General features: G+C 35.2%; 1 long non-coding RNA gene across 1 annotated transcript; it reads right to left on the bottom strand.

The window, feature by feature from the left end:
• Nucleotides 1-1,598: 1,598 nt before the first annotated feature.
• LOC133660450 (uncharacterized) lies at nucleotides 1,599-26,606 on the bottom strand. Its single transcript, XR_009827822.1, has 3 exons — nucleotides 26,595-26,606; nucleotides 18,760-18,842; nucleotides 1,599-1,714 (listed from the first exon to the last, which is right to left on the bottom strand). It is a non-coding gene; the product is annotated as an uncharacterized LOC133660450 (long non-coding RNA).
• Nucleotides 26,607-27,091: the final 485 nt, after the last annotated feature.

Genomic DNA, 27,091 nt, shown 5'->3' on the forward strand with positions numbered 1-27,091 from the left:
GCGACCTATATAAACCCTCGGTTACATACGTAAAACTGGAGCCTCCGTGTTTGTTATTTTATAGTTTTATACAGTATAGGCGACCTATATAAACCCTCGGTTACATACGTAAAACTGGAGCCTCCGTGTTTGTTATTTTATAGTTTTATACAGTATAGGCGACCTATATAAACCCTCGGTTACATACGTAAAACTGGAGCCTCCGTGTTTGTTATTTTATAGTTTTATACAGTATAGGCGACCTATATAAACCCTCGGTTACATACGTAAAACTGGAGCCTCCGTGTTTGTTATTTTATAGTTTTATACAGTATAGGCGACCTATATAAACCCTCGGTTACATACGTAAAACTGGAGCCTCCGTGTTTGTTATTTTATAGTTTTATACAGTATAGGCGACCTATATAAACCCTCGGTTACATACGTAAAACTGGAGCCTCCGTGTTTGTTATTTTATAGTTTTATACAGTATAGGCGACTTATATAAACCCTCGGTTACATACGTAAACCGTGTTTGTTATTTTATAGTTTTATACAGTATAGGCGACCTATATAAACCCTCGGTTACATACGTAAAACTGGAGCCTCCGTGTTTGTTATTTTATAGTTTTATACAGTATAGGCGACTTATATAAACCCTCGGTTACATACCTCCCCTCCTACAAAAAGAAACGTCCTCGTTTCAACACAATAACAAAATAAGAGCTCAAGGCATATACTGTATAACTAGGGATGATGTTTGATAAGAAATTATCGAGTTTGAGCCTGTTATCGAATCCTCTTATCGAACCGATTCCTTATCGATTCTCTTATGGAGTCCAGATAGGTTGTTGTATATGGAAAAAAACACACAATATTTGGTTTAACAAAAGCTCACTTTTATTATATAAGAAAAAAAATAATTTAACAAATAAATAAATATTGACTGTTACCCCCCTAAAAAAATAAAATAAAAATAAATAAATATTGACTGTTGTTACCCGAAGTATATTAAGTGGGATTTTTCAGAAAAACAAATATATACAGTAACACAAAAACAACCCGTCTCTGTGATCACTATAGGTGTATAAATAATAATATAGTGTTAAATAAAATCAGTCCCTTGGGCACAAAACTGGAAATAATACAGCTCTCCAAAAAGTGCAATTCTGCTGCTATTTGACATAACTGTTTGTTATGATGCTTTGACATTTTTACACTTTATTTCTTTATTGAAAGAAAATTCTATGAAGAGCAAAGTTGTTTGCAAATGTGGTTACAATGCTAAAAAATGAAAAGTTAAAGCTAAAAAAGGAAATACACTTTGTTGAGTTAACATTATTTCTTTATAGGGGGAAAGATGTGATGTTATGAGCTAGGCTAGGGAATATAACAATTACACTACCCAGCATGCAACATCCAACACGCCTCGTCTGCATTATTTATAATTAGACAGACAACACATATACAGTGTGATTTTGTTTTGTTTACAAGGAAAGAAAAACAAAAGTTAAAAAAGGTTACATAAGTTTAAAAATGTAAACATGATTCATGCATTGTTTGTGGAAATATGGTACGATGGCGTTTGTATTTTCTGTCCATCTTCGTAGTTTTCACGGTGTCAAAATTGTGAGGAGAAAAGGAGGGAGGGAATTAAAGTTGCACCAGTCGAAGCTCTCTGCATCTTGTGTCATTAATCCAAGTGGGCCGCTACACACGGAACAACCCTTGTACACTGCAAAAAGTCAGTATTCAAAAACAAGGGAAAAAAATACAAAAATGAGGGGTATTTTACTTGAACTAAGCAAAATTATCTGCCAATAGAACAAGAAAATTTCCAAAACAAGTAAAATTAGCTAACCTCAATGAACCCCAAAATACCTTAAAATAAGTATATTCTCACTAATAACAAGTGTACTTTTCTTGATAGAAAAAAACAAATATGAGACCTTTTTTCTCAGTATGTTGGAAAATATTCTTAAATGAAGTAAATGCTAGTGCTATTGTCTTGACATAATGATATGCGCTCGGCATTACATTTCTTGAAACCAGCAAACTTATACTAAAAACTAGTTTATTGTTCTTAATGGAAAGGTAACAAGGCAACCGCTTGTTACTCTCGGGGGTCTACGAGTTGCTCAGGCAAATCATATGGTCTAAAAAGGCATTTTCCTATCGATAACATGACATCATCGCGCCAAGTGCGTGCTCTTTCAGTCAATTAGTGCGCAAGGAATATATATATATATATATATATATATATATATATATATATACTACCGTTCAAAAGTTTGGGGTCACATTGAAATGTCCTTATTTTTGAAGGAAAAGCACTGTACTTTTCAATGAAGATAACTTTAAACTAGTCTTAACTTTAAAGAAATACACTCTATACATTGCTAATGTGGTAAATGACTATTCTAGCTGCAAATGTCTGGTTTTTGGTGCAATATCTACATAGGTGTATAGAGGCCCATTTCCAGCAACTATCACTCCAGTGTTCTAATGGTACAATGTGTTTGCTCATTGGCTCAGAAGGCTAATTGATGATTAGAAAACCCTTGTGCAATCATGTTCACACATCTGAAAACACTTTAGCTCGTTACAGAAGCTACAAAACTGACCTTCCTTTGAGCAGATTGAGTTTCTGGAGCATCACATTTGTGGGGTCAATTAAACGCTCAAAATGGCCAGAAAAAGAGAACTTTCATCTGAAACTCCACAGTCTATTCTTGTTCTTAGAAATTAAGGCTATTCCACAAAATTGTTTGGGTGACCCCAAACTTTTGAACGGTAGTGTATATATATATATATGATTGTATATGTATATACAGTGGAACAAAAAAGTATTTAGTCAGCCAGCCATTGACAATCAATGGGTGGCTGACTAAATCTTTTTTTGCCCCACTGTATATATTTACAGCCCGGCCCCCGGCCAATTTTTTTTTTATTGTAATTTTGAAGAATTTATCTGAATGTGCATGAATTATTTCTGTTCAAAATTGTTTGAAATGTCAAATGTTTGAATATTAACTGTCAGTTTACTGTACTGTGTCAACTGTACTACTACTATAAGAGTACATATTTTCTATTGTTTCATTGAAAATAAAACAGCAAAGTCCATCTGTTTTAATTATGAGACACAATTGTGTCAAAGTCATGATTTTTTATTTATGCTTGAAATAAGAAATTATTACTTTGAAAAAGCAGTTTTATACTTGTGAGTGTTGATGACACAGCTTTGCAACAGTTGATATTCTAGTTTGAAAAATGTCTTACTCAATATAGCTCATCAAATCTCAGCAACAAGCTGTAATATCATACTGAGATAATTTGGGACCAAAACACTTAAAACAAGTAAAACACTCTAACATAAAATCTGCGTAGTGAGAAGAATGATCTTATAAAACAGAAAATAAGCAAATATCACCATTATTTGAGATATTTAATCTTACTTAGATTTCAGTTTTTGCAATGTATAAACTGAGACACAGCCCACGTCTGGTACCGAACGATGCGTTCAACGCGCCTCGTTTTTCGCAGTTTCTTGCCGGCCTTTGCAGTCAAGATTGGTAAGCTGTGGCTGAGAAGTGTTCAACTTGAGTTATTTATTGACAACCGGGGGGGGGGGGCATGTTTCTATCTGTTTGTTTGCCTGTTTCTGGGGTCGGTGGACACACGCACACACACACACACACACACACACACACACACACACACACACACACACACACACACACACACACACACACACACACACACACGCTCGAACTTGTCGGTTTTGTCAAGTTGCCACGCTCGGCAGTTTAGCTGCAGCGGATCCCTGCGGGTTCAGGGTTCATGCTGTAGCGCTCCCCCCCCCTCTTAGAACATAGCGCCCCCCGCCCCTCCTTGCATCCGCTTAGTGGAAATAACCACATCAACGCATTCTTTCCAGGAGACACTCAGTTAAGTTAATTGTTTTGTTTTCCGTGCGCGGCCTGGTGTGGAGGTGGGGGGGTTAAAAGGCAGTATGGCGTGCATGCAGGCTCACCGGCTAAGTGGCTGATTCCGGCGTGTCGAGGCAGGTGACACAGGTTGCCTAGTGACGACCGACTCCCCCCCCATCCTAAATCTGAGCTTGAATGATTTGCCAGCGCTTTGAAGTAAAAGGAGGCAGCATAAATAATTGATTCCGCTGCACGCCGGCTGACACCTCACGGCGGCCTCCCAGCACGCCGAGGTGTCCCAACAATGTCTAAAGGTGGTAAATATTTAAGGCCGGTGTGATTCACACGCCGGCGAGGGACGGCGGGTTTTTGCCAGCGAGTGTGCAAAAAGTTTTGACGGCGTCTCGGTTTAAAATGTTGATCTTCTCCCCCGCGCCAGCGTTTGGATTCTGTCATCCGGGTGAATTCCCCGAGTGGCTCAGGTTTCAGGTTGAAAAAACACTTAGGCTGGCTGATGTGACGAGTCACAACCTGTCAGGATGATTGTAAAAGTGACAAGTGAAGGCAGCACAAGAGGATAATTGTTTGTGTTTGGTTTGTCGTTGTTCTCTTTTGCCCTCAGGCTCCCCCTAAAGGATCCGAGTGGAACCGCATTTGAAGTCCAAACACAAACATCCAAAGATGCTCAAGAAGTCAAACTATGGAAGGTACGGAAGTCATCAGGTGAATAGTCACGTATGTTCTGATTAGGGATGTCCGATAATATCGGACTGCCGATATTATCGGCCGATAAATGCTTTAAAATGTAATATCGTAAATTATCGGTATCGGTTTCAAAAAGTACAATTTAAGATTTTTTAAAACGCCGCTGTGTACACGGATGTAGGGAGAAGTACAGAGCGCCAATAAACCTTAAAGGCCTACTGAAATGAAATGTTTTTATTTAAACGGGGATAGCAGATCTATTCTATGTGTCATACTTGATCATTTCGCGATATTGCCATATTTTTGCTGAAAGGATTTAGTATAGAACAACCACGATAAAGATCGGAACTTTTGGTATCTGACAAAAAAAAGCCTTGCCCCTACCGGAAGGAGCGTGACGTAGTCAGCTGAACATTTCCGCAAAGTTCCCTATTGTTTACAGTGATGGCGGCCAGAAGTGAGAGCGATTCGGACCGAGAAAGCGACAATTTCCCCATTAATTTGAGCGAGGATGAAAGATTCGTGGAGACATATCTTTTTTCGCTCTGACCGTAACTTAGGTACAAGCTGGCTCATTGGATTCCACACTCTCCTTTTTCTATTGTGGATCACGGATTTGTATTTCAAACCACCTCGGATACTATATCCTCTTGAAAATGAGAGTCGAGAACGCGAAATGGACATTCACAGTGACTTTTATCTCCACGACAATACATCGGTGAAACACTTTAGCTACGAGCTAACGTGATAGCATCGTGCTTTAACTGCATATAGAAACAAAAGAAATAAACCCCTGACTGGAAGGATAGATAGAAAATCAACAATACTATTAAACCGTGGACATGTAAATACACGGTTAATGCTTTCCAGGCTGGCGAAGCTTAACAATGCTGTGCTAATGACGCCAATGAAGCTAACTTAGCAACCGGACCTAACAGAGCTATGCTAAAAACATTAGCTCTCCACCTACGCCAGCCAGCCTTCATCTGCTCATCAACACCCGTGCTCACCTGCGTTCCAGCGATCGACTGTGCGACGAAGGACTTCACCCGATCACAGATGCGGTTGGCGGCCCGGAGACGTAGGAAGTCAAGGTGAGGTCACCGGCTAGCGCGTCTGCTCTCCAACAAAGTCCTCCGGTTGTGTTGCTGTAGTCCGCCGCTAATACACCGATCCCACCTACAACTTTCTTCTTTGCAGCCTTCATTGTTCATTAAACAAATTGCAAAAGATTCGCCAACAAAGATGTCCAGAATACTGTGGAATTATGAAATGAAAACAGAGCTTTTTGTATAGGATTCTACGGTGTACCAATACTTCCGTTTAACTGACTACGTCACGCGCATACGTCATCATACCGAGACGTTTCAGCCGGATATTTCCCGGGAAATTTAAAATGTCACTTTATAAGTTAACCCGGCCGTGTTGGCATGTGTTGCAATGTTAAGATTTCATCATTGATATATAAACTATCAGACTGCGTGGTCGCTAGTAGTGGCTTTCAGTAGGCCTTTAAAGGCACTTCCTGTGCGTGCCGGCCCAATAGACTTAGACTTAGACTTAGACAAACTTTAATGATCCACAAGGGAAATTGTTCAACACAGTAGCTCAGTTACAATGATGGAAAGTGTAAGGATGGAAAGGACAATGCAGGTATAAATAGACTAAAAAAGCTATAAAAAAATCTAACATATATACGAATATATACATAATACGTGTACAGAATAATTTATATACAGATATATTATATTATGTCTATAACATATATACAATATATACCAATGACCATGTACAATATTACAGTATATACAGTATATATAACAGCAGCAGCATAAAATAGAGAGTAGGTCCAGCAGGAAATAGAAGATAGACATTATAAACAAAGAGAAGTAGCTAACATGTCAGGTGTCAGATAATAGGCAGATGTCATCTATTGCTGTATGGCGAGTGATTATACAGCTGGATGGAGTACGGAATGAATCACATAATACCTACGGCTTTTCACACACAAGTGAATGCAAGGCATACTTGGTCATTAGCACATTAAACAACTTTAACACTGTTACAAATATGCGCCACACTGTGAACCCACACCAAACAAGAATGACAAACACATTTCGACAGAACATCCGCACCGTAACACAACATAAACACAACAGAACAAATACCCAGAAACCCTTGCAGCACTAACTCTTCCGGGACGCTACAATATACACCCCCCGCCAAAGCAACAGGTGGCGCTATTACCTCTTTTAACTTAAGACCCTTTTAGCCAAAAGCCTTCAAAAAAGTCAGTATAGAAAAGGCACAGCAAATACAAAAGTTACAAAACCTAAATACAATTTTCACATAGACTATATTATAATTTGTTTCTTTTTTATTTTTTTAAAAAAAATCATCTTGTGCTGCATTCAAGCAAGCTGGGAAGTCAGGAATCTCCTACTCGGACCCTTAAAGCGTTTCAGGCGATAAAAAAAATAAAATAAAAACGACATGGCTGATGTCTCCAATAAGTTAATATTTGCTTTGTGGAATGACTCCATACAACACAAAATGCGGGCGAAAAATGAAATTGTTACCATTTTTCATCATAAAAAAGTGTTGACACTGTAACATATTTCAGAAGCCAATCAATAATGACTGAGGCACTCCAGTGTTCCGCCTGTGGGCTTTTCTCACTGAATTGCATTATGTCGCGAGGAGCTCTTATGATTGTGTTTACAGGGCTTTTATTTGACCCTCGACTGTTCTTTACGGGTGCGGCGGCCGTGACGACTTGCCGGTTTGAAGGTTATGAATGGAACCGGTATTAGGGCAGCCGGTGTTCTGTACACACTGTCTTTATGAGCAGGGCTTTAGAGCTGCGTGCTAATCTGGTGACGGCACATGCTACTAAAGACGGACATCTGTAAGTGTGGGGGAGGAATTAATACAAGAGAGCACTTCCTGTGCAGCCTGTGGATGTCACAACTGAAAACAATGACACAGTCATTGTTTTCCCACGTTCGAATGATGCACGGAGAAACTAACGCATCAGTCGAGAAAACACTATCAATGACACAGATTGGTCATGGTTTCTTAGCAGTGCGTCAAATGTAATCCAACAGGAGATTAAGGGCCTTTGTATGGAGTGCAATGTGTCTATTTATGCAACCAAACAGAGAATGTTTGCAACCAGCCGTAGACAATGAATGGATGAATAGAAATCTAACAAATATGACATTGTATGTACCTTTGGTTGGCAAAACTCCACATCATCCAAAACTCAATAGACTTTGTAGCCAAGATCAGAGACCTAAAACTGGACAAGAATGAAACTATGGCTTCACTAGAGTTGAGTATCGAGTATCGATTGGAACCGGGACTAACTTTCCGATTCTCCCGGAATCGTTCAAAAGTTAAAATTTCGATTCCTAGTTTCGATACCCAGTCCGCCGACCGGAAAAAAAGAATAAGTCCGCCGACCGGAAGAAGAAGCCGCTAAACACCAACGAAGAAGCGCCCACCGCCGGAAGTGCTAGCATAGCCGAGCCTATGTAGCCGAGCGAGTCAGTCAAGCATGGATAGCGGGCGTCGGCGGTCGAAGTGTGGCTTTATTTTACTAAAAAAAATGAAATATCGGCGAAATGTAACACGTGCGACAGGACTGTTTCGTGCTTAGGAGGGTGCACGTCGAACATGATGAAGCACCTCCGAGTACAAATAAATGCGTGTCCCGTCTTTGACGCGCTGCGCCGACCGTCCTCCTGTGCCTCTTCCTCTGGCTTCGACGCCCAGCCTGGCACCTCGGTGACTGCACTGCAGTCCGAATCCGGTAAGTAAAACAATATATATGCAATAAATAATGTGTTTTGCGCCAACGTCGAGGCAGCTAACAAATTAGCCCGCGTATTTTTTCATAGACAATTTACAACCTGCTAGCCAGGCTCCGCGATGTGCTCGGCGTACTCCGTTCACCGTAGCGGCAATGGGGAAGATGTCGGTGCTACAGACGGAAGAGTGCCACAGAAAGGTCACTGCACACATAGTCAAAAGACTGCATCCCTTTTCAGAGGTGGAATCTCCAACATTTAGGTGAGTTAAGCAATAACGTTAGAGCTAAGCTAATTGATACTGGGCTAAACAGTAACAGCAACATTACATGTTTGTTTATGTTTGCAGGGATATGGTGAAAACTCTCAACCCATAATACATACCATCTTCCAGGGACTACCTGTCAAACACATTGATCCCGGCATGGTACAAGAAGAATCGAAACCGAGAATCGCCAGGAATCGGAATCGAAACAAAGAATCGGAATCATTCGAATTCAAACGATACCCAACCCTAGGCTTCACCTCCCTTTTTCACCTGTATCCCAACCCAGGATGCAGTAGGGGCTGTGAGGCAACATCTACTAGCTCAGGGGTCGGCAACCCGAAACGTTGAAAGAGCCATATTGGACCAAAAATACAAAAAACAAATCTGTCTGGAGCCGCAAAAAATGAAAAGCCGTATATAAGTGTTATAATGAAGGCAACACTTGACATAAGTGTCTATATTAGCTATAATAACCTACTATCAAATCTACTTTAAAAGCCGTATATAAGTGTTATAATGAAGGCAACACATGACATAAGTGTCTATATTAGCTATAATAACCTACTATCAAATCTACTTTAAAAGTCTTGTATAAGTGTTATAATGAAGGCAACACATGACATAAGTGTCTATATTAGCTATAATAACCTACTATCAAAATGACTTTAAAAGTGTTATAATGAAGGCAACACATGATGTAAGTGTCTATATTAGCTATAATAGCCTACTATCAAAATGACTTTAAAAGCCTTATATAAGTGTTATAATGAAGGCAACACATGATGTAAGTGTCTATATTAGCTATAATAGCCTACTATCAAAATGACTTTAAAAGTCTTATATAAGTGTTATAATGAAGACAACACATGATGTAAGTGTCTATATTAGCTATATTAGCCTACTATCACAATTACTTTAAAAGGCTTATATAAGTGTTATAATGAAGACAACACATGATGTAAGTGTCTATATTAGCTATAACAGCCTACTATCAAAATGACTTTAAAAGTCTTATAAACGTGTTATAATGAAGACAACACATGATGTAAGTGTCTATATTAGCTATAATAGCCTACTATCAAAATGACTGTAAAAGTCTTATATAAGTGTTATAATGAAGGCAACACATGACATAAGTGTCTATATTAGTTATAATAACCTACTATCAAAATGACTTTAAAAGTGTTATAATGAAGGCAACACATGATGTAAGTGTCTATATTAGCTATAATAGCCTACTATCAAAATGACTTTAAAAGCCTTATATAAGTGTTATAATGAAGACAACACATGATGTAAGTGTCTATATTAGCTATAATAGCCTACTATCAAAATGACTTTAAAAGTCTTATATAAGTGTTATAATGAAGACAACACATGATGTAAGTGTCTATATTAGCTATATTAGCCTACTATCACAATTACTTTAAAAGGCTTATATAAGTGTTATAATGAAGACAACACATGATGTAAGTGTCTATATTAGCTATAACAGCCTACTATCAAAATGACTTTAAAAGTCTTATAAAAGTGTTATAATGAAGACAACACATGATGTAAGTGTCTATATTAGCTATAATAGCCTACTATCAAAATGACTGTAAAAGTCTTATATAAGTGTTAAAATGAATGTAAAACATGATGTAAGTGTCTATATTAGCCTACTATCAAAATGACTTTAAAAGTCTTATATAAGTGTTATCCATCCATTTTCTACCGCTTATTCCCTTCGGGGTCGCGGGGGGCGCTGGAGCCTATCTCAGCTACAATCGGGCGGAAGGCGGGGTACACCCTGGACAAGTCGCCACCTCATCGCAGGGCCAACACAGACAGACAGACAACATTCACACTCACATTTACACACTAGGGCCAATTTAGTGTTGCCAATCAACCTATCCCCAGGTGCGTGCCTTTGGAGGTGGGAGGAAGCCGGAGTACCCGGAGGGAACCCACGCAGTCACGGGGAGGACATGCAAACTCCACACAGAAAGATCCCGAGGCCGGGATTGAACTCACGACTACTCTGGACCTTCGTATTGTGAGGCAGACGCACTAACCTCTCTTCCACCGTGCTGCCCATATAAGTGTTATAATGAATGTAAAACATGACTTTAAAAGTCTTATATAGGTCTTATAATGAAGACAACACATGATGTTCGTGTCTATATTAGCTATAACAGCCTACTATCAAAATGACTTTAAAAGTCTTATATAAGTCTTATAATGAATGCAACACATGATGTAAGTGTCTATATTAGCCATAATAGCCTACTATCAAAATGACTTTAAAAGTCTTATATAAGTGTTATAATGATGACAACACATGATGTAAGTGTCTATATTAGCCATAATAGCTTACTATCAAAATGACTTTAAAAGTCTTTTATAAGTCTTATAATGAAGGCAACACATGATGTAAGTGTCTATATTAGCTATAATAGGCTACTATCAAAATTACTTTAAAAGTCTTATAAAAGTGTTATAATGAAGGCAACACATGATGTAAGTGTCTATATTAGCTATAATAGCCTACTATCAAAATGACTGTAAAAGTCTTATAAAAGTGTTATAATGAAGGCAACACATGATGTTCGTGTCTATATTAGCTATAATAGCCTACTATCAAAATGACTTTAAAAGTCTTATATAAGTCTTATAATGAATGCAACACATGATGTAAGTGTCTATATTAGCTATATCAGCCTACTATCAAAATGACTTTGAAAGTCTTATATAAGTGTTATAATGAAGGCAACACATGATGTAAGTGTCTATATTAGCTATATCAGCCTACTATCAAAATGACTTTGAAAGTCTTATATAAGTGTTATAATGAAGGCAACACATGATGTAAGTGTCTATATTAGCCTACTATCAAAATGACTTTAAAAGTCTTATATAAGTGTTATAATGAAGGCAACACATGATGTAAGTGTCTATATTAGCTATATTAGCCTACTATCAAAATGACTTTAAAAGTCTTATATAAGTCTTATAATGAATGCAACACATGATGTAAGTGTCTATATTAGCCATAATAGCCTACTATCAAAATGACTTTAAAAGTCTTATATAAGTGTTATAATGATGACAACACACGATGTAAGTGTATATTAGCTATATTAGCTTACTATCAAAATTACTTTAAAAGTCTTTTATAAGTCTTATAATGAAGGCAACACATGATGTAAGTGTCTATATTAGCTATAATAGCATACTATCAAAATTACTTTAAAAGTCTTATAAAAGTGTTATAATGAAGGCAACACATGATGTATAGGGGCGGTATAGCTCGGTTGGTAGAGTGGCCGTGCCATCAACCTGAGGGTTGCAGGTTCGATCCCCGCTTCCGCCATCCTAGTCACTGCCGTTGTGTCCTTGGGCAAGACACTTTACCCACCTGCTCTCAGTGCCACCCGCACTGGTTTAAATGTAACTTAGATATTGGGGTTTCACTATGTAAAGCGCTTTGAGTCACTAGAGAAAAGCGCTATATAAATAGAATTCACTTCACACTACACTTCACTGTAAGTGTCTATATTAGCTATAATAGCATACTATCAAAATGACTTTAAAAGTCTTATATAAGTGTTATAATGAAGGCAACACATGATGTAAGTGTCTATATTAGCTATAATAGCATACTATCACAATTACTTTAAAAGTCTTATACAAGTGTTATAATGAAGGCAACACATGATGTAAGTGTCTATATTAGATATATTAGCCTACTATCAAAATGACTTTAAAAGTCTTATATAAGTGTGATAATGAAGCATGATGTAAGTGTCTTTATTACCTATATTAGCCTACTATCAAAATTACATTAAAAGTCTTATATAAGTGTTATAATGAAGGCAACACATGATGTAAGTGTCTATATTAGCCATAATAGCCTACTATCAAAATGACTTTAAAAGTCTTATATAAGTGTTATAATGAAGGCAACACATGATGTAAGTGTCTATATTAGCCATAATAGCCTACTATCAAATTGACTATGTGTCGCATGCTGAAGCAAATCTTCGTTGACAGAAATGTTGAAATGTAATATTTATTCTACACGTTTTTACAACATTAGAAGCCATTATTAAATCAGAGGCTACTCAGAAGGTGAGATAACTCCTGGAAATTACTGGCTTTTAATGGCCAAAGGTATAGATGTGTGTGTCCTAGTTAAAGGAAACAGCAGGCTGTCTTCTTTTAATAGATTTATTACAATCTTTGGCAAGCTGGTTAATGTTTGCTGTGGTCTGGAACAACATGGCACACAAACAACAACACACTTTTTCGCACACTCTTGGCATTCTCTCGACGAGCTTCAAGAGGTAGTCACCTGTAATGGTTTTCACTTCACAGGTGTGCTTGAAGCTCATCGAAAGAATGCCAAGAGTGTGTGAAAATGTATGTTGTTGTTTGTGTGCCATGTTGTTCCAGACCACAGCAAACATTACCCAGCTTGCCAAATATTGTAGTACATCTGCAAAGCAGTAATCGAAGCAAAGGGTGGCTATTTTGAAGAAACTATAGACTGTAGAACATGTTTTCAGTTATTTCACCTTTTTTTTGTTAACTCCAAATGTGTTCATTCATAGTTTTGATCTACAATGTAAATAGTCATGAAAATAAAGAAAACACATTGAATGAGAAGGTGTGTCCAAACTGTTAGCCTGTACTGTATGTATGTATGTATATATATATATATATATATATATATATATACACTACCGTTCAAAAGTTTGGGGTCACATGTAAATGTCCTTATTTTTGAAGGAAAAGCACTGTACTTTTCAATGAAGATAACTTTAAACTAGTCTTAACTTTAAAGAAATACACTCTATACATTGCTAATGTGGTAAATGACTATTCTAGCTGCAAATGTCTGGTTTTTGGTGCAATATCTACATAGGTGTATAGAGGCCCATTTCCAGCAACTATCACTCCAGTGTTCTAATGTTACAATGTGTTTGCTCATTGGCTCAGAAGGCTAATTGATGATTAGAAAACCCTTGTGCAATCATGTTCACACATCTGAAAACACTTTAGCTCGTTACAGAAGCTACAAAACTGACCTTCCTTTGAGCAGATTGAGTTTCTGGAGCATCACATTTGTGGGGTCAATTAAACGCTCAAAATGGCCAGAAAAAGAGAACTTTCATCTGAAACTCCACAGTCTATTCTTGTTCTTAGAAATTAAGGCTATTCCACAAAATTGTTTGGGTGACCCCAAACTTTTGAACGGTAGTGTACATATGTATATATGCATAAATATATATATGTATACATGTATATATACATGTATATACGTGTATATACTGTATGTATATACAGTATGCAGTGTTTCCCATAAACTGCCAAGATACCTGTGGCGGTGGGGGCGTGGCTATGGGCGTGGTCACCATGACATCATCAAGTAATTTGCATAATTTACTACAATGATTTGATTATCTCTAAAAAGGCTCAAAAAATGTATACTTACTAATTAATAATAACAGTTTTGTTTTAAACGTCCATCCATCCATCAATTTTACAATATAATTACAACACTTTATGTACATATTTATATACAGATTTGAACAATAAGTTATTCACTGAAATATATTTATTAATTGTGGTTCTTACAAAAAATATATCTTATAAAATATAAAAGCTAAAATGTCTCAAAGCTCTGCCCTTTTAATTAGTGCATACTAAATAATTTAACTTTAGCCTACTACTACAAGCATATTATTTACCAGCAACATAAAGTGAAACAGAGGCAGAGGTGTCCTGCCACAGTCAGTAACAAATAAACAGAAAACAGTAGTGGTGGTAGATAGACACAGAGCTTCATCAAACATCTGATCCACTGAACAAAGAGCTCCAAAAATCTTGAACTTTAGACTGCCATCAGTTTTACTCCCTACACTTAACCATGTGTTTCCTACTGCCTGCACACTTTGCACCCTCTGTTATATACACATGTTGTGTTTCTAATAGAAATACATTTAATAAAGTCAAATACAAATAAGGCAACAAGAGAAGTATCCTACACTTCTCTTTTGTAAAGTCAATCTGAACAGCCGATATGGGCATCTACATCAACTATATGATTTGCCTGAGAAGCTGGAGAGGAAAAAAAAAGAAAAAAAATAATAATAATTTTTTTTTTAAATTTTTAAATTAAAAATTTTTTTTTTTTTTAATTTTATTTTATTTTTTTTTATTTGTGGCGGACGTAATTCTTTCGTGGCGAGCCGCCACAAATAAATGAATGTGTGGGAAACCCTGGTATGTGTAAATATATGTATATGTATATACATATATTTTTTTGGTTACAAATCTTATATTTTTAGTTACAAACATATTTGTAAGTATTTTTCTATTTGCAATTTTTTTTGGCTCACAAATCGTTCATTTTTCATGGTTAAAAATCAACTTCTTGTGGGTGGGGCAACCTCGGAACAAATTCTTAGAAGCTTTTTTTTTTTATTGCCCAGCCCGAGTCTTTGGTATTTTCCCTCCAGTTGTGTAGAGACTGAAAGTAGTCATCAGTTTCGCCATCATCCGAGACTGACTGCTAACATATATGTGTAGGGCAATCACTTACTGGAATCCACTTCCACAATATCTAGTGTCAATCACCAGCATAGTGGGTTATAAGAATAGACTAAGAGGAGAAGTATTGCGGAAAGAGATGATTTTAGATTGTACCTAATGTCATGACTGGTTTTTATTGATTATTGACTATTTTATTGATTATGGGACAAGCAGTAGAAAATAGATGGGTGGTACTTTTTTGTCACTTATTGTTTGTCTTTGGTACACTAAAGTGTATATTATAGGTCATCGGTTCTTTGTTTTATTTTTGCAAAAATATACATCTATTTTTATATTGCTCTTTTAATCTTTGGTATGAACATTATTATGTAAACTCAAAGTTATTATTTATTTATTTTTGTTCTTTGTTGTTGCTATTTTTTGTATTACAACATTTTATTATTGATCATGTTGTACTGCGTTGTAATTAGGGATGTCCGATAATGGCTTTTTGCCGATATGCCGATATTGTCCAACTCTTTAATTACCGATACCGATATCAACCGATATATACAGTCGTGGAATTAACACATTATTATGCCTAATTTGGACAACCAGGTATGGTGAAGATAAGGTACTTTTTAAAAAAATTAATCAAATAAAATAAGATAAATAAATTAAAAACATTTTCTTGAATAAAAAAGAAAGTAAAACAATATAAAAACAGTTACATAGAAACTAGTAATTAATGAAAATGAGTAAAATTAAGTGTTAAAGGTTAGTACTATTAGTGGAGCAGCAGCACGCACAATCATGTGTGCTTACGGACTGTATCCCTTGCAGACTGTATTGATATATATTGATATATAATGTAGGAAGCAGAATATTAATAACAGAAAGAAACAACCCTTTTGTGTGAATGAGTGTAAATGGGGGAGGGAGGTTTTTTGGCTTGGTGCACTAATTGTAAGTGTATCTTGTGTTTTTTATGTGGATTTAATTAAAAAAAAACACAAAAAAAACCCCGATACTGATAATAAAAAAAAACGATACCGATAATTTCCGATATTACATTTTAACGCATTTATCGGCCGATAATATCGGCAGACCGATATTATCGGACATCTCTAGTTGTAATCTTTTGTTTTGTGATTGTGTGATGTTTTTTGCCTGGACCCCAGGAAGAATAGTCTCCACTGCAGTGTAGACTAATGGGGATCCTTAATAAACTAAACTAAACTAACATATAGTTCAGAAGAGACCCTGCGCAAGATTGAAGTTGAGTCATACCCTCCCATAAAAAAAACGGATTTCTAAGCAAGAAAAAGATTTGCAACACCTCAAATTATAATTGCAAACACATTTTTCAAAATACATGTTTTAACATTTCAAATACATAATATACATATAATGTTGTTTTTTTTGTTTTGTTTGGTTGCATAAAAAGAGATATTTATACTATTTTACTATTTATATTACTATATAATTGTGTATGCACTAGAGATGACCGATAATGGCTTTTTTGACGATATTGTCCAACTCTTAATTACCGATTCCGATATCAACCGATACCGCTATATACAGTCGTGGAATGAACACATTATTATGCCTAATTTTGTTGTGATGCCCCGCTGGATGCATTAAACAATGTAACAAGGTTTTCCAAAATAAATTGACTCAAGTCATGGAAAAAAAATGCCAACATGGCACTGCCATATTTATTATTGAAGTCCCAAAGTGCTTTTTTTTTTTTTAACATGCCTCAAAACAGCAGCTTGGAATTTGGGACATGCTCTCCCTGAGAGAGCATGAGGAGGTTGTGGGGGGCGGGGTTGAGGTGGGGCTACCGGGGGGGTGTATATTGTAGCGTCCCGGAAGAGTTAGTGCTGCAAGGGGTTCTGGGTATTTGTTGTGTTGTGTTCTCCCGAAATGTGTTTGTCATTCTTGTTTGGTGTGGGTTTACAGTGTGGCGCTAGGGCTGCAACAACTAATCAATTAAATCGATTGCAATCGATTATAAAAATAGTTGGCGATTAATTTAGTCATCGATTCGTTGGATCTATGCTATGCGCAGGCGCTGAGGCTACTTTTTTTAATTAATTTTTTTTATAAACCTTTATTTATAAACTGCAACATTTACAAACAGCTGAGAAACAATAATCAACACAAGTATGGTGCCAGTATGCTGGTTTTTTTTCCAATAAAATACTGGAAAAGATAGAAATGTAGCTTGTCTCTTTTATCCGATTATTAATCGATTAATCAAAGTAATAATCAACAGATTAGTCGATTATCGAATTAGTTGTTAGTTGCAGCCCTATGTGGCGCATATTTGTAACAGAGTTAAAGTTGTTTATACTTCCACCCTCAGTGTTACCTGTATGGCTGTTGACCAAGTATGGCTTGCATTCACTTGTGCGTGTGAAAGGCTGTAGATATTATGTGATTGGGCCGGCATTTTAAAGCATTTATCGGCCGATAATATTGGCAGTCCGATATTATCGGACATCTCTAGTATGCACCTTAGGGGATCTGCTCCAATTTCGTTGTTCTTTGAACCTGTCCACTGTAATCATGACAATAAAACTCCATTCTATTCTATTCTTCTATTTCTCTCCATATGCTGCCAAGTGGCGTAATGTTAGCATGCGAGGTTGTTTGTCACATCTCTCGCTCGTACTCCTCTAATGTTACAACGAAGCAGCAAAGTATAGTCTCATTTTACTGGCGTGTATCCGCAAAGTAGGTACTTGAAATAGCGCCTTGTAGTACCCAACGGAATTGCATTGAATCTTTGTCCGCTCGTTTGATTGGCCACTTGTTGCTAGGCAGATTCTACAGGCCTCCATGAAAAATACCCCATAGACCAGCGTGTCTCAACCTTGACACGGGATGCAGAAGTCGGGTGCCCTAACATCGAAGTAAAGCAAATAAATACCATGTTATATTATTTCACCAGTAGGGGGCACCACCTGAGTTGAAATACATTTTCAAGATGTTTTGTTCAGTTATGGAAGAATATTTGGACCAACATTAGATGGGTTTTTAGCATCTTTAATATACAAAATGGATCACATTGGCCATCATAAAACATGTTTGTCCTATTTTGTTTGTTAAAGAAGTTAACCACTGATCAAACTAAAATGAAGTAAAAGTACTTATACCACATAACAAAGACAAAACAGGGTGCAATACTGTCAACTAGTGGCGTTGTTTGGGTATCACTGTGATATAGGTTGTATAATAGCGGTGCTCAAACTCCTCTGGAAAAATGTGGCTCTCCAAGTACCACCATAATGACCAAATTTAGTAGCGTAATAGGCCCAAGTATTCATTAAAAACAAAGCAGAGGTTTCATTGAACAGGTATATTTCATATGTAACATTACACACAGTTTGAATATACTAAAATGAAACTAATTTAATTACGCAATTCTTAGGTGGAGCCGGCATACCACCGTTTGAGAATTACTGGTGTATAATAAGCGGATTTATTTACATTCTAGATATCTTATTAAATGTTTTTCTTGTATTTGACAGAGCCTTACCTGTCGAACCTCCTGGAGACTTCTGTATTTGCCATTCTTTCCCAGGCGGGTCCGTGTACATTCCGTTCATTCTATTTCCAATTCTGAAACGCAAATCACAAAAACAAAATTAGGGCCGTTTTTCGATTTTTATTATATATGGCAAATTTGAAAACAAACAACAAAGGGTTGATTTTCATTCAAATATTGGCATACAATTGGATTTTGTGCTGTTTTCCTTTCATGGATTTGAATTTTTCCAGATAAACACAAACATTGAATTTCTGTTAATCCAAAATTCAAAAATGTGTGTTTGTGTAAAGACAAATTCAACCGGAAGCAGTATTCTAGCTTTTGTTTTTAACAGAACGGTAACATCTTTGTTTAGCACAGGGGTCACCAACGCGGTGCCCGCGGGCACCAGGTAGCCCGTAAGGACCAGATGAGTAGCCCGCTGGCCTGTTCTAAAAATAGCAGCACTTACCAGTGAGCTGCCTCTATTTTTTAAATTGTATTTATTTACTAGCAAGCTGGTCTCGCTTTGCCCGACATTTTTAATTCTAAGAGAGACAAAACTCAAATAAAATTTGAAAATCCAAGGAAATATTTTAAAGACTTGGTCTTCACTTGTTTAAATAAATTCATACATTTTTTTTTACTTTGCTTCTTATAACTTTCAGAAAGACAATTTTAGAGAAAAAATACAACTTTAAAAATGATTTTATGATTTTTAAACACATATACCTTTTTACCTTTTAAATTCCTTCCTCTTCTTTCCTGACAATTTAAATCAATGTTCAAGTAAATTTATTTTTTTTATTGTAAAGAATAATAAATACATTTTAATTCAATTCTTCATTTTAGCTTCTGTTTTTTTGATGAAGAATATTTGTGAAATATTTATTCAAACTTATTATGATTAAAATTCAAAAAAATTATTCCGGCAAATCTAGAAAATCTGTAGAATCAAATTTAAATCTTATTTCAAAGTCTTGAATTTCTTTTAAAATTTTTGTTCTGGAAAATCTAGAAGAAATAATGATTTGTCTTTGTTAGAAATATAGCTTGGTCCAATTTGTTATATATTCTAACAAAGTGTAGATTGGATTTTAACCTATTTAAAACATGTCATCAAAATTCAAAAATTAATCTTAATCAGGAAAAATTAGTAATGATGTTCCATAAATTATTTTTTTAATTTTTTCAAAAAGATTCGAATTAGCTAGTTTTTCTCTTCTTTTTTTCGGTTGAATTTTGAATTTTAAAGAGTCGAAATTGAAGATAAACTATGTTTCAAAATTTAATTGCCATTTTTTTCGTGTTTTCTCCTCTTTTAAACCGTTCAATTAAGTGTACATATCATTAATTATTAATAATAACATAGAGTTAAAGGTAAATTGAGCAAATTGGCTATTTCTGGCAATTTATTGAAGTGTGTATCAAACTGGTAGCCCTTCGCATTAATCACTACCCAAGAAGTAGCTCTTGCTTTCAAAAAGGTTGGCGACCCCTGATGTAGCAGGAGTCTTTAAGATGTCAATTAACTTCTCAATCAATCAATCAGTCCTATTGTCGTTTAAAAAAATTATGAAATGGTTGTCCAACTTTTCTTTCATAGAAAAATTTAAAAAATGGCCCGAAATGTGTTTTTTGATTTGAATTTAAGGATTGGAAATACAATAAACGAAAGGTACACGGACAAAGGCACCCTCCAATTTGAGTAATTTCACATATTTTTCACATATTTCAACTTTCGCGAAATAAAACAAGAATGCCCGAAGGGAATAAGCAGTAGAAAATGGATGGATGTCCGTTCGGCGACATTGTCGGAATACGCCGAGACAGGCCTTCAAAATAAAAGCACGCCAAGCGGTGGTGTCCATGGTGGCTGGAGGAAAAACCATACATTCCTTGGATTCTCCGGAAAATATCCCATTTTTTATTCTTTTTTTTTGCGCATCAGCGAATACGATATGTACAAATATGATGGTAAAAGTGATAACTAGTGAGATAAATATTAATAACACAGCGATGACAATGAACATTATTACACTACAAATGGAGCAATACAAATACCAATAGAAATAGCACTATTGATAATGAATAATACCAATAATTTACCTCTATTATCAACAATACAGTTGTTCAAATCAACAATACATATACGTAATGATAACTTCAAATACAAAAGAAAGCAGATAAATGGATGGGAAGAAAGAGAACCTTGTAGATTGTTATAGCAACAATAGGTTAAGCTTTGTCAGTGTGCCATGTGTTACCCAGTTTACCCTAGGGCAACAACGTTAGTATATGTTTGATGGAACGTGATTATGTGTATGAGTGTATATGTACTTGTATACATACAGTATGTGTGAATGTAGATGTACAGTATGTATATACTGTATGTACAGTCGTAGTCAAAAGTGTACATACACTTGTAAAGAACATCATGTCATGGCTGTCTTGAGTTTCCAATAATATCTACAACTCTTATTTTTTTGTGATGTAGTGATTGGAGCACATACTTGTTGCTCACAAAAAACATTCATGAAGTTTGCTTCTTTTATGAATTTATTATGAGTCTACTGAAAATGTGAGGGTCAAAAGTATACATACAGCAATGTTAATATTAGCTTACATGTCCCTTGGCAAGTTGACCTGCAATAAGGCGCTTTTGGTAGCCATCCACAAGCTTCTGCTGGACCACTTGACCACTCCTCTTGACAACGTTGGTGCAGTTCAGCTAAATTTGTTGGTTTTCTGACATGGACTTGTTTCTTCAGCATTGTCCACACGTTTAAGTCAGGACTAAATCATTCTAGCCTGATTTAGCCATTCCTTTACCACTTTTGATGTGTGTTTGGGGTCATTGTCCTGTTGGAACACCCAACTGCGCCCAAGACCCAACCTCCGGGCTGATGATTTTAGCTTGTCATGAAGAATTTGGAGGTAATCCTCCTTTTTTACTGTCCTATTTACTCTCTGTAAAGCACCAGTTCCATTGGCAGCAAAACAGGCCCAGAGCATAATACTACCACCACCATGCTTGACGGTAGGAATGGTGTTTCTGGGACTAAAGGCCTCACCTTTTCTCCTCCAAACATATTGCTGGGTGTTGTGGCTAAACAGCTCCATTCTTCACAGAACTTTCCTCCACAAGGTCTTATCTTTGTCCATGTGATGTCAGATGAAACTAAAATGATTTTTGTGACCAACAAGTATGTCACTCTATCACAAAAAAATAAGAGTTGTAGAAATGATTGGAAACTCAAGACAGCCATGACATTATGTTCTTTACAAGTGTATGTACACTTTTGACCACGACTGTATGTATGAATAATTGTGTGTAGGTGAGTATATATATATATATATATATATATATATATATATATATATATATATATATATATATATATATATATATATATATATATATATATATATATATATATATATATATGTACAATATATTTGACTCCCAGTATGTTTTTTTCCAAGCACTTAGCAGTCTCAGGTGCCTTTAAGGGTTCTATGGCTATCATCACCCTTTTTTCTTTTTTTGTGAAAAAAAAAACAATCCTTTGGATGTATTTAGTTTGACTTTTGAGGCATATTTTCCCTAGAAAATGTTGCTTGGGCTCCTAAGTGCAGCATGTGTGTGTGTACGCGTAGTGTATGATACAGTGTAACTATATATGGTCAATGTTGACATATGAGTCATGCATGTTTATGCGTACCGTACAACAGTTCGCGTCATGGTGACAATAAATAAACACGGTGCGGATTCTGCGAGGCACTGGAGTGAGAAGCACCTTGACGGTATAAGAGGTGTCTATAAATAGCTGGCAGACTCCCAACAACACATTGGCTACTATTACATGTCTACAACTACACACACAATCAGTGGGCTGGGGCACTCTTTTCCTGTTTGCTCGCTCTGAGGATGCATTGCATTGTCACACACACACACACACACACACACACACACACACACACACACACACACACACACACACACACACACACACACACACACACACACACACACACACACACACACACACACACACACACACACACACACACACACACACACACACACACACACACACACACACACATTCTTGTATGTGTTGCCTTCTTGAGACCTCCGAAAAATGCCTACCTCTTTAGGACCACCCTTTCTAGATATACAAAGATTATTATTGACAACATGAATAATATATACATACTATGCAAATATAAAAAAGCTTGTTGTGAAAAATTGGTCGGAATTTCACAAGAAAAAGGTCACAATTTCTCAAGAAAAACTTAGAATTTTGGCAGCCTTATAATAAAAGTCGTAATTTTACTGAACGCCAGTCAAAATATTACAAGAAAAACTGAACATTTGTGCAATATTATGATAAAAAATGAAATTTTACTCAATAACAGTCGCAATTTTAGAGGAAAAGCTCAAAATGTTGGCAATTTTATGAAAAGAGTCGTAATTTTACTCGACAAAAGTCACAATTTTATAAGAAAACTTTAAAATGTCGGCAATATTATAATAATAATCGGAATTTCACTTGGCAAAATGATGACAAAAGTCAGAATTTTACTTTAAAAATATCACTATTTTACAAGAACAACCAAAAAATTGGCAAGATTGTGATAAAAGTCAGAATTTTATAAAACACATGTCACCGTTTTGCATTAAAAAGTAATAATTTTACATTATAAAGGAATAATTTTACAAAAATCACCATTTTATAAGAAAACTTTAAAATGTTGGCAGTATTATAACAATAATCGGAATTTTACTTGGCAAAATTACGACAAAAGTCATAATTTTACTCCAAAAATATCACTATTTTACAAGAACAACCAAAAAATTGGCAATATTGTGATAAAAGTCAGAATTTTATAAGACGCATGTCACCGTTTTGCATTAAAAAGGTAATAATTTTACATTATAAAGGAATAATTTTACAAAAGTCACCATTTTATAAGAAAACTTTAGAATGTTGGCAATATTATAACAATAATCGGAAATTTACTTGGCAAAATTACGACAAAAGTCCCAATTTTACTCCAAAAATATCACTATTTTACGAGAACAACCAAAAAATTGGCAATATTGTGATAAAAGTCAGAATTTTATAAGACACATGTCGCCATTTTGCATTAAAAAGTAATAATTTTACATTATAAAGGAATCATTTTACAAAAATCACCATTTTATAAGAAAACTTTAAAATGTTGGAAATATTATAACAATAATCGGAATTTTACTTGGCAAAATTACGACAAAAGTCATAATTTTACTCCAAAAATATCACTATTTTACAAGAACAACCAAAAAATTGGCAATATCGTGATAAGTCATAATTTTATGTGACACATTTAACCATTTTGCATTAAAAAGTAATAATTTTACATTATAAAGGAATAATTTTACAAAAGTCACCATTTTATAAGAAAACTTTAAAATGTTGGCAGTATTATAACAATAATCGGAATTTTACTTGGCAAAATTACGACAAAAGTCATAATTTTACTCAAAAAATATCACTATTTTACAAGAACAACCAAAAAATTGGCAATATTGTGATAAAAGTCAGAATTTTATATGACACATTTAACCATTTTGCATTAAAAAGTAATAATTTTACATTATAAAGGAATAATTTTACAAAAATCACCATTTTATGAGAAAACTTTAAAATGTTGGCAGTATATAACAATAATCGAAATTTTACTTGGCAAAATTATGCCAAAAGTCATAATTTTACTCCAAAAATATCACTATTTTACAAGAACAACCAAAAAATTGGCAATATTGTGATAAAAGTCAGAATTTTTTAAGACACATGTCACCATTTTGCATTAAAAAGTAATAATTTTACATTATAAAGGAATAATTTTACAAAAATCACCATTTTATAAGAAAACTTTAGAATGTTGGCAATATTATAACAATAATCGTAATTTTACTTGGCAAAATTACGACAAAAGTCATCATTTTACTCCAAAAATATCACTATTTTACAAGAACAACCAAAAAATTGGATGACTTTTGTCGTAATTTTGCCAAGTAAAATTACGACAAAAGTCATCATTTTACTCCAAAAATATCACTATTTTACAAGAACAACCAAAAAATTGGCAATATTGTGATAAAAGTCAGAATTTTATAAAACACATGTCGCCATTTTGCATTAAAAAGTAATAATTTTACATTATAAAGGAATAATTTTACAAAAATCACCATTTTATAAGAAAACTTTAAAATGTTGGCAGTATTATAACAATAATCGGAATTTTACTTGGCAAAATTACGACAAAACATCATTTTACTCCAAAAATATCACTATTTTACAAGAACAACCAAAAAATTGGCAATATTGTGATAAAAGTCAGACTTTTATAAGACACATGTTGCCATTTTGCATTAAAAAGTAATAATTTGACATTATAAAGGAATAATTTTACAAAAATCACCATTTTATAAGAAAACTTTAAAATGTTGGCAGTATTATAACAATAATCAGAATTTTACTTGGCAAAATTACGACAAAACATCATTTTACTCCAAAAATATCACTATTTTACAAGAACAACCAAAAAATTGGCAATATTGTGATAAAAGTCAGACTTTTATAAGACACATGTCGCCATTTTGCATTAAAAAGGTAATCATTTTACATTATAAAGGAATAATTTTACAAAAGTCACCATTTTATAAGAAAACTTTAGAATGTTGGCAATATTATAACAATAATCGGAATTTTACTTGGCAAAATTACGACAAAAGTCATAATTTTACTCCAAAAATATCACTATTTTACAAGAACAACCAAAAAATTGCCAATATTGTGATCAAAGTCAGAATTTTATATGACACATTTAACCATTTTGCATTAAAAAGTAATAATTTTACATTATAAAGGAATAATTTTACAAAAGTCACCATTTTATAAGAAAACTTTAAAATGTTGGCAGTATTATAACAATAATTGTAATTTTACTTGGCAAAATTACGACAAAAGTCATCATTTTACTCCAAAAATATCACTATTTTACAAGAACAACCAAAAAATTGGCAATATTGTGATAAAAGTCAGAATTTTATATGACACATTTAACCATTTTGCATTAAAAAGTAATAATTTTACATAAAAAAGGAATAATTTTACGAGAACATATTGCAATATTACAGAAACATAAAATAATATGAGAAATTGTTCCCAATTTTATAAGAAAAAAGTCCACACATTGTGAGAAAAAGAATGCGTTTAGGTTTAAAAAATATTTTGTTTGTAATTGTTTTTTCATCTCCATTATTTACTTCAAGTTATTACAGTATGTCTGTGTATACATATTTATTTGTATTTTTTAAAATTAATTTTGGCTAACGCGGGCGCCTTTCAATTTCCTACACACACTTGTTATTTCATATGTTGCCCAGAGGGGGAGCACTTTTAAAACCAACACAGTCAATTTAAAAAAAAAAATCCCTCCTTTTTGGGACCACCCTCATTTTTAATAGATTTCACCACCAGGGGTGCAAATGAGACATTCTCTATTAGATGCAATGGTTTTCCCGTATTGGGACCATGATTTATGTCCTAAATTGTTCACACCTCCTCATATGGAAGGTACTTTTCCTTGTTGATGTCTCAAGAAGGGTAGAAATACAAGAACACACACACGCAAGCACGACTACCCACTCATAGGATGACAAATAATGGAAGCATCAGTTTTTAGGAGCGGGGAAGAGAAGCAGCACAACTTGACCTTCAAAATCAATAGAATGCAGGATGCAAGATTGTTATTAATGAAGCGTGGCACTGATGTAAAAATAACTCGCTCACCATCACGGTGAGTGGAACAGATGGAGACGTGGACACCCATGGCACAACATGTCACAGGCCCAAGGAGAAACGCCAAGGAGACAGGAGGACTCGGCGTTAAATAAGGATCTGCCGCCCCCTGCTGGGGAGTCGGAGAGGCGCCTGAGGATGATGTCATCATAATGTAGCTCACACAGGTCACAGCATTAGGTACACATGCATCGTCCTGGCATTAGAGCAGGGAGGTCAAACTGCTTTTCATTGAGGGCCACATCGCATCAGAGGGCCACTTGTAACAGTGAATAATGTATACATTTCTTTCTTTATTAATTATATACATCGTTTTAAGTACACTGTCGATTTTACAGTAAAAACTTGACATTTACAGACTTTTACTGTAAAATATAGTGTTTTTTTTTTAGGGATGTCCGATAATGGCTTTTTGCCGATATCTGATATTGTCCAACTCTTTAATTACCGATACCGATATCAACCGATACCGATATCAACCGATATAT

This window comes from Entelurus aequoreus, linkage group LG11 (genome assembly GCF_033978785.1).
Source record: "Entelurus aequoreus isolate RoL-2023_Sb linkage group LG11, RoL_Eaeq_v1.1, whole genome shotgun sequence".
In the NCBI taxonomy this organism is placed as follows: domain Eukaryota; kingdom Metazoa; phylum Chordata; class Actinopteri; order Syngnathiformes; family Syngnathidae; genus Entelurus; species Entelurus aequoreus.